The sequence below is a fragment of the Apteryx rowi genome, unplaced genomic scaffold, assembly GCF_003343035.1.
Source record: "Apteryx rowi isolate R43461 unplaced genomic scaffold, aptRow1 scaffold_24, whole genome shotgun sequence".
NCBI classification, from domain to species: Eukaryota; Metazoa; Chordata; class Aves; order Apterygiformes; family Apterygidae; genus Apteryx; species Apteryx rowi.
In genome coordinates, this window is record NW_020448752.1 from 4,224,966 (window position 1) to 4,239,329 (window position 14,364).

At 47.6% G+C, this 14,364-nt stretch overlaps 1 protein-coding gene across 5 annotated transcripts in view; it reads right to left on the reverse strand.

The window, feature by feature from the left end:
- STARD8 (StAR related lipid transfer domain containing 8) overlaps window positions 1-14,364 on the reverse strand; it is a 112,477-nt gene that overhangs the window by 38,660 nt on the left and 59,453 nt on the right. The gene's annotated exons all lie outside the window — the stretch shown is intronic.

Here is a 14,364-nt window from a genome sequence, read left to right on the forward strand (position 1 = left end):
GAGGACCTGAAGCTATGGAAAAAGATGGTTCAGGGGCAAGAACAGGAGCACCTGCTGCTGAAGATACATAGACCTGAATTCCCTAATTTGCTACAGACTTTGCGGTCTGCTTAGTCCATCTGTGCTTCGCTTTTCCCGAGAGTACTTCTTCCCTCACACAGGAAGGACTCACATCTCCCCTCCAGACAGACTAAAGCTAAGGGAAACAACACAGTCCAAATAGAAGCTTTGGTCGACATGGTCTGTCTAATTAAAAGCACATTGTCTACAACTTTCCTGATTTGGTGTTTTTGGCATAAATAATTTACAGAATGAGCTGTGAGATCCCCTAGTTTGAACAGGACCTGGCAGGGGAGATTTTAGGTCCAAAGTGCAGAAGGGGACAGTTTAGAGAGTAACAGGCTGGTAAATACATCTGTGAACAAAACCTTGGAAAGGAGAAGGATGAACCCACCCAGCACACGTGACAGCGGAGCGCGTCCAGCTGACAGCACTGAATTGCCTTGCAGATGTGAAGGCGTCTGAGTGGCCATCCAAGTTACCAACGACCATGTGTAAAATTTCCACCAACACAGGAGGAGTCAAAAGTTGCTTCCAAATGTGATCTCATGTACTAGCGATGTAAGAAAGCACCGGGCCTCAGAGACAGCAGTGCTGCTACCCTTCAGTTTGTTTTAAAGGAAGATGCCATGGCTGCTCCTGGTCCAGCTCACAACACATACTCCACCCAAGCTGTTTAAAGAGCCTACAAAACTATTTTGACATAGCAGGTTACTTAAATGCCCAAACTGAGCGTTCTTGATCCTCTTGGGGCTGGAGGCAAGTACTGCTAAAAACAAGCCAACACCAGAAGTTAGCCAACTGATAATAAATAACAACCATATTTACAGTAAAAAAGGCCTTTCTATACATATATCACGGCAAAAGAAACCAAACCTAGCTGACACTGCAGGTACAAGTGGGAGATGAAGAATGGTTTTAACCAAAGCAGGCTCCCTCCAGGGCACGCAAGCYAACAACGGTCCCAGCTGCACGTGGGGTTGGCTCTCATCAGCACCCACGGGGATGGGGCGCCAGCGGGGAGGGCGGGCGTGCGGGGCAATGGCAGGTGCCAGCACGCTTGTCCTGCCCTCCCCACTCCAAGGGCATTTTGGTCCAGTTCTTGGGAAAAGCCTTGCCGGTGATTAACCCTGGCTGCATCTTCCTGTCATTAACGCTACCGTGGCGCCACAGAAGGAAACCAGACCATAATTTCCAGTTACAGCAAAAGAACAGCAGCTGCCTCCTGGGTATCCAGTCAGCCAGTATTTTTAGGTGGGAGACAGGGAGGAGAGCGCCTTTGCTGGCTCCGAAGAGGTGGATGAGGCAGCCAGTCCCCTTGCTTGGAGAAAGCTGAAGTGCTGCCCAGGACAGGAGGCTGAGAGGCTCCAGGAAGCCAACAGCTCCTTGTCCGGGCACAGGGAAAGGGTCCAGGGGCCACCGTCTCCTTCACGAGCGACAAAAAGGGGAAACTGGCACAGCTCATTCAGGTAGAAGAGCAAAGAGGCTCCCTGAATGTCCCGGGGAGCAATTGCCATGCAGAAACCAGGGAATGGGGCCCCAGCATGGGGAAAATAAATTATACGGGGACCTATGGGTTGGCTCTTTATTTCACGCTTCCCCTTCTCAGCCTGTTCTTCTCCTCGTCCCTGTAAAGCCCAGCTGTAGGAGGCACAAAGGGCTGAAGTTTTTACCTGATACATCCTAACATAGTTGAGGGCAAGCAATTATTCAAGTCAAACTCTTGTGTCTCGAGCCCACTAGGTCATACTGTTGGCTCCAACACTAAGTTATTTCTCACCTTGTTTCTGGAGTATACACCGATTCCCAGTGGGAAACATAATAGGTGTCTCGGCCCCAAAGGATATAGCATTGCAAAAGCATCCCAACACTTTCATTTAGCTTCCTTACGCCCTGGGAGGAAAGACGGAGACCAGTGCTGGATGCAGGATACCAACCCAAGGACCACTGTGATGGCTTCTGCATTCTCAGCCGTCACTGTTCAGACAAAATTCTCCTCCAAAAATAGAACCATCCAGACCACATTATGGAGAGAGGCTGCGGTAGCAAAGGAAGCACAGCTACAAACCAATCATCATCCAAGCCCATCATCATCATGAAGATGTGGAAATCAGAATGAAACCTTAGAACAAGGGTAGAACCCAGATAACACGGACCTGAGTTTTATAGAGGTGACCTGAGCCAAATAGGAGCCTACAACCCTTTCTCTCTTTTTTCCCCCCCTCTTTCCCCACTGGAAGGGGACAGTGTTGTGGCAGCAGTCCAAGCTCAATACTTCCTTTTCATTATGGAGCTAACAGGAGCTGCTGGAGTGAGCAGGCCAAAAGGCTTTTTGAGAAGTAGTTTTAAAGGATGTCACAGTTTTGCAAAGAGACAAAGGAACATTTAAAAAAAAAAAAAAATACAGAAGTCTCCTTGCCAGGAATGTGGGGAATGTCAGGGAATATTACAAAACAGGATGCAAAAGCTGGCCTCAAGCAATGTTACAGACTCATATGCTGGTCTGACAGTCAAGATGTTAAATCCTGATGGAAGGCTAACCATGCAGCTACCCTGGGAATTAAAGACTTGGCTTATCTTGTTTGGTCCCATCTGTCTGTCTGCCACCAAAGSAGTCAGCACAGCGACCTCTGCTTGGGTCAGCTCTGTTCCCCTTTCCCCAGACATGCCTACCCACAACCAGGATACAGTCTAAAACATGGCATTTTCTGTATATTGTAGCATTTTCTGAGGAGCTAAAGCAAACAAAGCTTCTTGGGACACAGCTGAGGACACTGCTGACTTTACTGCAGATGGAGAATCTGAGGATCCAGAGAGAGAACTGGGCTCATTCTTAGTTGAAGAGTTAGGCCTGAACCCAGCCGTTTGCTTTAAGCACTAGGAAATACTTCTCAGATATGGTTTAAATGTCTCTCTTCAACACTTTATTAGTTAACCAAGTATATCCCTGCCTTTGAAGGGTTTTACACACACATACGCTCACACCTCCTTCCACAGCTATTCAGGCTCAAGGGAAGTTATGACACTGAATGCATTAAACTCACTTCTGCGGCTGCAGACAGCAAGGTCAGAAGTACAGGAAGACCTTTTTAGGGTCAGGCCTAAGGAGAAGTTGAGGAGTTAGAAGAAAGCAGGAAGCTCTAATTCAACACACCAACCATTTGCAATAGCAGCACAGAAATCAGAGGCCAGTTACTGGCAAAGTGYGTGCCTTTTGGCAGGAATGAACATGTTTTTTCCAGCTTCCCTTCCATGTGAAAGTCCCTGTTTAAGTAAAAGATTTGTCACCCCATATCTACTTGGGTTTTTTTGCCTGGCTGAATATTGACCCAACTGAACACAACGGTCTTACTTATGCTTGTAGCTGGAAGGGCAACAGCCCACAAACAAGAGGCAGAAGGAGTCCGCAGCTGACGGAAGGCAAATTCCCCTCTGGATGAAGAACGTGCACATGGGGACTAGAGTGACAAAGACTCCAGCCCATGTCTGATGCCTTCCAGGGGTCTTCTTCAGAAAATTTTGCTCTAAAAGCAGTCATATTGGAATCTTCACCTAAAATCACACACAGAAAAAACTCTCTGACAAAAACTCTGCAGCTAGTGGCTAAGTATGCAACACAGCAGTGCAGCTATCTATGTTCTGCATCATCCTGGGACATCTCGCTTTCCAGAGGGGGCACCTTCAGGGCTAACTACCTTTAACACTGGCCACAGGAAAGGCTTTTAAGGTGCTCACTCAGGTTTCCTTGGTCAGCGGGAAACTAGCTAGGAAGAACCTTCAGGCCGGGATCAAAGTCCATCCGTATTACTGCATATTGCAGAACGACGGAGCTAAGCAGCAACATCCAACACTCTCACACCTCGGAGAACAGCTCACATACCTTGGAGCCTCTCGCTACTGCTTCATTCTCATATTCAAATGGTTTGCTTGGAAGTTTTTTCCATGTGTAAATTTCCACTGCTTTCACTTTTTTCTTCTTTCAGAACAATGTTTTAAAAAGCCCTTATCTTCTAAAGAAATGTTTATTTTCCAGACTCATTAGCGTGCAGTAATTCTCCTGTTGACATTTCTGAGGAAAACCTTTGCTTCATAAAACCTCTATCTTAGAACTGCAAGCTAACGTCATTTGTGGTAAATCAATCAGCTCATATCCTTCTAAAACTCATCTGCGTCTATTTTTATAAGTCGTTAATTTTTGACTCGCACACTAATGTCTTCTGAAGAGACTCAAAGCCCACAGTTAATACTCAGTTTTCAAAAGCGATTAGAAAATCAAGTGCTGAGCTTCTTTGAAATGGCTGGTTATAAACGTGTCAAACCAAAAGCTGTCTGGCACTGTGGTTTGGTGTAAAGCCGCCCCTGCTGCCTCCAGCAAGTACTCAGCCTTGATGTCTTCGCAGGGCGAGAAGCACTCGCGTATCAACCACAGAGGTCGCTCAGGGAACAAGGCTGCCCACCGTCCGGCACAACCTGGGAGAAGCTGTATCTTGCCTTTATTTGAAAAAACGCAGGTTACGGCGTGGTACTGACCAAGATACCGGTCAGCCACGTGCACACAAATACGCGTGCACAAACACGCCAGCCCTTCACTCAGACTCACATGCACAGATGTACACGCGCACACGGTACTACCAAACCATTAACGTTACAGGGAAGGACTCTGTTGCTCTTGCCCGCTGGCTGGTTACTGAACATTTTGTTCCTATTTGCCAACAACCTACTTGCAAAACTAAGCAGAGGGTCACAAGATCCCATCTGGCTAAAATCACTAAGCTGGCATGAAGAAGAAGAGCTAATTCTTGCTTTCCCTTATTTGCTCTCCAGTAAAAGGCCTGGGATCCTGCATTTCCACATGCTTCTGCTGCAGAACTTACCTTTGTCCAATTCCACTTCGGGTTATGAAGCCTGACACTGGAATTGGAGTACAGGACTGCTTAGCTTAGAGTGATATGATTTCCCTTCCATTTCACATTTGCAATTACTGGGAAGAAGTATGTGACATTTCTCCAGAAGTTGCTGCAACTCTTCACTTTGGGCCTGCCAAGATGGATAAGTGGCTGAAGCTGAGCAGAACTCACTCCTGTCATTTCATTTTCCTTCACGTTACCTACAACTTTTCGCCTCGTGCTAGTCCCTTCTGCCCCAAGAAAGGTGCTAGTGTGTATCGAGTACTGGTTCCGGCTATCCGTCAAAACAACTCAACTGGGAAGTGTGGCTGCTTCAGGCTGTGGTTGCAACAGTCATCTGTCCATCCCCGTTAGAGGACACCATCACAAGGCAAGAGAATAAGCTTAGCCAGATGGTCTCTTGTCCTCTGGCACAACCTTGACCGTTGATTCACTCCACCAGCATCAGGGAGGCCCAGCAGAGCTTACCCGTGCTCGTTTTTGCTTATTTGCTCTCCTTCTCTTCAAACTCTGTCCACTGTTACTATTTTCTCCTTCTGGATAAGGAGCCATTACTGGATAAATTACATGTGCCAACTTGCTGGGCCAGAGAGATAAGAAAACAGTAACCAGCTTTACCGGAGATATTTGCAGCCCTACAGCACGCAGAAAATCCGCCCCCCCCCAGTTCCCGAGCAGCTCCGAGACACGGCAAGTCCATTGCACGGTTACAACCCTCCACCCTTCGCGGGGCAGAGGGAAGCGGCTGCACAAACCCGCGCAGACGGGATCTAGCCGTCACCCAGCGACTGCCTCCYGCGCCTTGCGGCAGGCCTCAGCCCTTCTCAACGCCCACCTCAATGACAGAAGCAAATTTCAAAGCAGCTGCAGTAAGCCCAGCACACGGTCCTGAGCTCTGCGTGCTGGTTCATCTGAGCACATGCCTCTCAGTTACCCACTTCCAAAGCAAAGCTTGCGATGGACAAAAGGGGAATGACTCACATTAGAAAATTGGAAAAGAAATGACAAAGCCACTATTGTAACATTCAATATCCCAATCGGCTTAGAAGCCTGGCAAAGAAACAAAAGTCCCTCAATAATCTGCAAAACATAGAATTGCACAACATCTAGTTATATTTATCTGTGCCTGTCTTCACATTGCCAAGAGCCGTTTACAAGCAGAGCTCCTGTTCAAGGAGGGACAAATAAGACTGTAAAGCAGGTAATTTCATCAAACGAAGTAGTTGGGCAGGTGAGCAACTCTGCCAACGCAGCCAGAGATCCCCAAGGAAACCTGTAATCACTGCATTTAATAAGGAGATTGGGATCACAGAGACTTCAGTTCTCATGAGACAGGACTCCATTCTGACCTAGAGCCAAGTAATCAGGGCGGGTTGTCACTGCCAAGACAGATGTTCTTAATTCACCATGTTTTCCTCCCCTCTATGGAGACAAAAGATAAAATTCAGTGAACCTTATCAAATACTAATCATTTAAACTTTTGACCTTATTATCCTCTACCTTCTCTGAAGGCTTCTGTCCAAAGAAATAATAAGTGAGATACGAACTTCTTTCACATGACCCTGAGGGGCTGGAATGATGTCCACCACCTCTAAATGAGACCTGCCACCCCAAAGCACAGGTGAGGTGGAGGAGGGAAGAAGAGGCAGAGGTATCAGGGGTACCATAAGTACAAGCAAACGGCTAACTCCAGGTTTGCACTGCTCAAATCAGGGGCAGGAAGGAAGAGCGTCAAACCACAGAGTTCTGCCAAGCGCTTGGTGCTGCTTCCGGAGCAGCAGTTTTGCAGAACTTAATTAATGAATAAAGGTTTGCAGCACAGCTTCACATCCCATAAAGAACATTCACAAACAACACATTCTCGTGAAAAAGAAAAATAACACCTTTCTTTTTAAGCAGGAGAAAAAGCTTTAGGAAACAAGAATGAGAGAGGCACAGCATTACTGCTGCTGGCTGCAGCGAGCGAAGGGGACAGCGCGATCTCCCACTGCTGCTTCCTGCACAGAAGCCAGCCGCTGAAGGAAGAGGTCTGAGGCACACCCAGCTCCTCTGAAAGCTCCTCTGACAGAGGAACACAGTCTACTGAAAATTCACCTAATCAGTCAACTTCAGCCAAGTCCCAACCTGCCTTCATCTCTCTGCTGCCCAGAATCCTTCAGCCACTAGCAGCCTGCCTGCTCAAGTTATTGGCTACATACCGCTTGCTTGTAAGTGCAAGGTCACAGCTAACAGTATCAACGTACCTCGGTAATGGAGCATGAGTCACAAATGCTTCAGCTTTCCAGCAAACTCTCATCAAAAGAACTTCTTTCTTGACCTTGTCTTTAATCCCCTGCTATGTGTCCTACAGCCACTGCAGAGATCTCTAGCCTGTGTCTGGGGATGGACCAGGGAGGACAGCACTGGGAATAATGTACGGCACCTCAGCCGCCTCTTTTAACCAAGGTGCTGCAGCAGCAGTGTTCTTTCCACTGCGCATGAATAAATCCCCATCCAAGTTCTCTGGCTGCAACGCAAATCCCCAGTAACCATCCAGCTTCATCTTATCGTCACTGGGATTTACCAGTGGAGTAACTATTCTCTGGCCCTGCTCAGAAAATCTTTGAATATTCATGGAGGTGAGGCGCCCAGATGAGAATATAAGAAGAGCGAATGGCCATGCAGACCCGTGTTCTGTCCCAACGGTGGTCAAGAGCAGACACCCAGGGAAGAGCACAAGAACCGGACTTGTAGGTGTTCTTCCCCAAACACCYTCCCACTGTGTCGTGGCCCAGGCGCTCCCAGAGCCAGAGACGGTGCTTTCCTGCCTGACGGTCCTTGGCAAAACAAAATGGCCTGGAAGAGGCGCCTCAGATACCCAGAACTCACATGACTGTGCCATGCCAAAACCATGAAAACTTAAAAAAAAAAGGAACAATGAAAAAGCACACCTCTCCCTCATGGCAGATGTTCACGCATTTGGGGCCCACGCTTTATATTTGCTGTAAAAAGAAGAACTAAAAGTATGCTTAAAAAAATAATAAAACCAGAAGTTGCAACTGTTGTCAAGGAGGAGAAGGGGGCAAGGCTGCACCCATCACACACTACAGCACCTTCCCACCTCTGCTCCCACCCGCACCCGCGCGGACGCACTCTGCGGCCACCTCGACACCCCCGCCAGCAGCCTGCTCCGAAGCGGGGAGCGCACGGCCTTCCCAGCGGGGAGAGGGACGCATGGCTAGCCAAGGCGCATCAAACCCTCYCGCCTCCGCTCTCCCGCCTCCGCTGCACCCCATCGGGAAGGCTAGCACTCGCTTCAGAGAGCGTTTGCAATCCCTCTCTTTTTCCCCAAGCAAGCTGGGGCTCAAAGTCATGATGCTGAAGGTGACCTTCCGAGGTCAACTATCAAATTCCTGCAGCTTTACCCATGTGTGTCRATTGTTCCCAATTGTCCAGCAAAGTGGAATTTCCAGCTTTTCACTATCAAAACACAGATTTTGCCCACCATCCATTTCAGCAGGCAATAACGAGAAGAGATAAGACCAGCCTTCTCTTTCACTGATAATCACATTTGTCACATTTGTAATAGTTAGTCAAGGAGCAGACCACTGCTTTCTTAAGTCACCTTTGCTATTTAACTGTCCTACAGGAAAATCATAATTCACACTTTTTTGCTTTCTGGATCAAATGCTTAAAGTTGGAGAAAATGGACAAATTCTGTCAGATGGTACTTTCCAATTACCTAACAGAGATAATTATGGGGTGAATGATTGTATGCTTAAAAATTTGAGCACAGTTTACAATTTTTTTAGCCTGAGAAACTTAACAGATGCAAAACAAAAAGGGGAAAAGAACAGGGCACAAATACAGCCAAAGCCAAAGAACTTTGACATTGAAATACAGAATTTTTTGGCATTACTTATGCCGCTCCACATGAAACAGTTCTGTTGCACAGATAGTATATGCGAGCAAACAAGGAGCAGCATGCACTTCTAAAGCCTTTTCTTTCTTTTATGACCGGTAATTCTGATTTAGGGCCCAACGGTTTTCCAGTAAACACATCCTCAAGTCTCCAGTTCTGAGTGTGATAACAAAACTGTAAGGAACCCTCAATAATTTCATTCTCTCTTCAAAGACACAGAAGGACAACGCAGGTTACTCAGTTCCTCTCGGCCCTGTGCTTTTTCCCGACGCACTGACAAAGATGCTGCTTTCAGCCGAAGCAAGGTGACTTTCTCCATGTGTCAGGAAAGGTGCTGGCTCCCACGAGACAAGGCCGGGCTCCCTCAGGAAGGCTCCCCTGGGGGCTGCGCTCTCCGCCCAAAGCAGCGGCCCCTTCCCGGGCTGCTCTTCATGCCTTGCACCACCRGTTCTCAGGAGGGGCCGCAGGAGCCAGTACTCCTTCTGCACACAGGACCGCGTTCCTCCCGCGCAGCTGAGCATCTGAATCACGAACAAGCAGCTAGGAGGAGCAGCTGTCAGCCCCCTACCCAGCGGGGCAATCCGAGAGAAGAGGATTTGCATGTCCTGGGGGATTTCCRTGCTGGACCTGTCCTCTCTCTGTGCACTAGAGGCTGAGAAGGGTCCATGGGACTTCAGAAAGCTGCAGTCRGGAAAAGCTTCACCCCCAAATAGCCCTAACTTTAATATAGAACCAATTCTGTTCTCGAAAAGGGAGGGAACCACAAAACACTTTTAAACAAAATCAGAATTGGATGGTTCAAATGTCATATTTGGCATAAATTCCTTGAACCAGTAAAAGAAACTCCCATGGCTGCAACTATATGCACTTCCCRTGCTTGCTGTTTAACAAGTAAGCAATTCCAGTGGGAAGACTCTGACTCACTAATACAGGCCTCCAGATACCTTCAAAATGCTTCTTCAAGCCCTCTTCTTCTGCAGTACAAGAGATTTGGCAACGATGTGGTGCCTTTTCTGTTGGGAATAATCCCCATCCCACTGACCAATATCGCATTATTTTATTTACCTTCTCCTCTGGTTTCTTCCTGTTTTACAATCTGAATGTAAACCATTAGACCAGACACTATCTTTGTACGGAGGCCGGCACAAGATGAACCTGGTTCGCACCCAAGACTTGAAAGAACAGCACTGATAACAATGCAGTTTTTTGTAACTGGCCTCCGTGCTGTTTCTTGTCTCCATTTCAACAGCAGGTATCTGTCGTAGCCCTAAGGTCTGAATCCCATTCAAACACATAGGATCCCTCAAGGCTAATATTTGGATCATTTTGACTTGATGTGTATTAGAGGAGAAATGGCACCACCCGACCACTCTAGATAAGGTCTTGTTTGAAGAGTGGACAAGCAAAATGGAAAAACTGATAGTCTCTTGAAGCAGCAGCCAAATCAGAGTTAGCGCCCTAGCAGCCCCAAATCAGGCACATTGCCTTCTTAATCTAGGGAAAGAGGCAGCCTCCAGCGAGCCTCTAAAACGTCTTCCAAAGATATCTACAAAACACCAGCGTTCCCAGTTCAGCCTCTTTAAGCAGTCTCAGGGTCAGTGGTATTTCATGGCTGAGACCGCCACTCCTCAGGTTGGCGGAGCTCAGCTACGCTGCCACTGGCCCTAACAGATACAGGGCCAGGAGCCAAAGCGAAACAATGAAAACCATTTACAGGGCAGGAAGCTGCATCTGCTGGATGAAACGCTATCTTCAAACAAGACGTGTTTGGATAACTCCAGTTTCATAACTCGCCTCTTCCGATGTTAGGAAATCACAGTAATAAAAAGAAAACAAAATGGGGGAGAACAAACTTGGCATGTGGAACAATGGGAGAATTGCTTGAAACACTGAGTCTCCTCCTGAGGTTAACCCACCCYGCTATACCTTAACCAAAGGGGCAGCAAGGACTCCTGCAGTACGCTCCAAGGATTTTGCACAAGAATAAATGCCTGATCAAGTATCAATGGGAAAAGAGTTAAATCTGCACTACAAACATCAAGAGCAAAGTAAATTTTGATGGTCTTAATGTTTGCTTGCTTGCTTGTTTGTTTYAACAGAAGCCAAAGTTATCTTGGGGGAAAAAGTAGAATTAGATAGAGGYGGTCAATGATGAGCCTCAGAATTTTGGGTCTAACAGGACTTACCTTCATCATCTTAAAGGCAGTGGGTGGAAACCCGGGTGGGAAAGGACGACACCCTTTATTGGTCACCTTTCCTTGGCACTGACCATTTCTTGGGCAAGGGAACATAGCTAATTTCTGCTGTTAATAGCAGTGAATTATGGTGGAGATAAACTCATGTGCCCCATAAATTCCTAATGCTAACCTAAAACAAGCTACAGATATTATAGAGAAAGATTCTTAACAATGACTTAGCAGGTCACTATTTAGCAGGTAGAAATAAAGGGAAGAAAGACAGAAGCACGTACTAGTTCCTCACCTCTCACCAGGCAGGTGCTCTCTGTGGCCGGCACAATGTGAAATTCCACCAAAGCTACTGCATGAACAACGAGGCTGACTTGAAYCTTTATCCCAGATCGAATTCCCTTGCTAAAGTCAGCTTCATTTACCAAAACACTCGATTCCTCTCTGATCTTTCCATGGAACAAAGGAAYAAACAATCAGTGCTAGTGGTCGCTAGCTCCCTGCCATCCCAGCAGGCAGACAGCACAAACAACCAAACAGCTGCAAGGTGATGCAAAGCAACCAGCCAGCGCAGGCAGCTCGCTCTGCATTTCAGTCACGCCACGAAAACCAGCAAGCGCAAAAGAGYACCCCCAGGTATATTCATAAGAAGCTAATTCTCCCATACAACGACACCGCTTACAGAGGAACAGAGCGCACATGCTCAGCCACGTGGTTTGCACAGGTCCCACCACGATGGGTTCTGGTCCGTGACTCCTAAACGCGGTGAACAAAGGCAAATTAACAACGTCATGAACAATGCAGTTCAAAACCAGGGGGGAAGTATTRCAAAGGCACAGCTTGGTAACGGGATTTTGTTCCTATTTTTAAACACCAAGGGTTTAATGCAAATCAGGGCTTGCTCTTCCACAGACAGTTTCACTCTGTGCTGTTTGGTCTGATCCATCTGTGCAAATGTGTATTTTGGATCTCTAACATCCCAGTGTGAACTGCTGCGCATCCAAATCCACAGCAGATTTCACCAGGCTGGGATAAAGYGCTTCTAAAGAACGCGGGGAAACACGCGGGGGACTTCCGAACCCTACTTCTTCCTTCCAGGAGGTCCCAGTCAGACAAAGGGCTGATCCCCAAATTACTGTTCCTGCTGCTGCTGCCACCTTGAGTAATTTAGAAAAAGGAGCCAAAAGCTTAGGTCACTCAGCTTCGGCCTCCAGATCCCCCTCCCCACCACCGACCTCCTCTCCCCACCCCTCTCACCAATCCAAATATAAACTTGCTTACAGGAAATGCCTTAAAGAAAAGGCACCTCCCTGAGTCCCGAAGAATGCCCAGAAAATAAACTGTCTCTGGACATGAAGGAAATGGCTTTTTTTTTCTTTTTTTTTTTTAAATCACACTGCAAAGACGCTTTAACCCTTTCAGTCCCTGCTGCAAACTCAGCAGCCCCCACGTCTCAGATCCTTGGGAATTTCTAGACACCTAGGCTAAAGGCTCGATTGGCCGGATGAGAGGATCCTCTTGCCAGAAGTCCCCATGTCCTTACACAATCACCGCATCTTCAGCAAAAATGGTCCAAAATCCACAACCCAGACCCAAACTCTCCTTTTCCTAAGGAAAGCACCAGACCCTCAAGCCAGGCTCAGAGCACGGGGGACCCACTTTCAATTTAAGGCTCCATTCCCCAGCTCCCTGGGCAGAGGACAAACTTGCACAGTTGCTTGCATTACTCTAAATACTGCATCACCACGGAGTGCAACTGGTGAAGCAGGGCAGAAGGGGGGCTGCACCTGCATCTTCCTCCTACCTACCCTTGAMTTTTGTTTAAATAGCCTACCCCCAAAACACCGCTCCTTCCTCCAGGAACCGTTCCCATTCAGAGGCCATCTGCGTTGAGAACAGAACCCAAGACCAGCTGTGCTCCCCTTTGTCGCAGCTGCAGCCAGAGCCCCACTGCGAGATACAGTCCACAATCCACAACAAACCTCTCTGATGTCCCAGGGGCCTGAGACTTCTTAGCTTTACATCCCCAAAGCATTTAATGAGCTTTAACTAACCCTTGCATCTCCCCTGTGAGGTGCATTAGTCCATGTCATGGAAGAGACTCCCTAAAGAGGTGCGTTATGTCATTTTACAACTACAAATGCTATTCCAGAGATTCCTGCAGACCGCAGGGATGGGATTCCATCATAAAAACTGGAATTAGAAAGCAACAATAAGAAAGGTAAAAGGCTGTGTGCTAGATCAGATTGCAAACCATTATCTGCAGTAATGGGACTGCAATATCCAGAATCCAAACCCAATAATTCCTGGCTTGTGTTGACTACATAGCACTGCATTTATTCTAGACGGGCTGGGGAGTAAAGCAGCATATGGAGGAAGCATAAATACTGTTTTCATACCAGTGTCCCTACAAAAGAAAAAAAAAAAACAAGAAAGAAAAAAGAAAGGTAAAAGAAATCCAGGAAATCCAGTATATACAGAGGCAGCTGTCTCAAAATAGAAGCTGTTCAAGGTTTCACAGGAGGCTCTAAAGAAAGCAGCCCAGCGTGGAGAGAGGAAAGGTCAGCCCCGCTTCCTGGCTGCCTCCCTCCAGGGGCCAGGGAGGCGATGCTGGCTGCCCCGGCGGTGCGTCAGCCGGCACTCCTGACACGCCGGCTCTCCCGCCGGGAGGACGCAGAAGCGACGGGAGCTCACTCTGACGGCARCACGCGAGTACCGGCGGCTTGGTCGCTGTCACAGGGATCGAGTATTCCCAGGCCCGCAGAAGAGGAATGGTGAATAGGACAAAAGGACCGATGAAAACGTGGTGGTAGGGTTCAGCAGTGTCCCAGTGCGCTCACTGGTCACAAACTATTTACAGAAAAGAGAATTCTCTGTTATCCCCCTTTTGCAGAGGAGAAGACTGAGGCAAAGCCTCTCCTAAGCCGTGCAGTGAGTCAGGGGCAAAACCAGGAATATAACCCAACTGCCTGTATTCACAAAACTGCCTCCCTTGTCACTGGACTGTACTGCCTCCCTAAACGTGCCCCTTAAAATTGTAGACTCAGGACTTCAAGTCTCAGATGCACAAAGTAGCTTGATATGATGCAGCTGCTTCTGCAAAATGCCTATTTTTTTTTTTCTTTAAACACACCAGCAGCACTGGAAAAGTCATGTTGCAGAGGTGTCTGCAGTCACTGAGTGTGGGAAAGGAAAGGAATGGGGTCAGCTTCAACTTGCCCGGAAAGCAAAGTGTCCTTCCACAGCATGGGCACAAAGGTTTAGAAGGAGATCATGCCGGTCTCCCAAGAAGAGAGGCAATTTCTGTTCA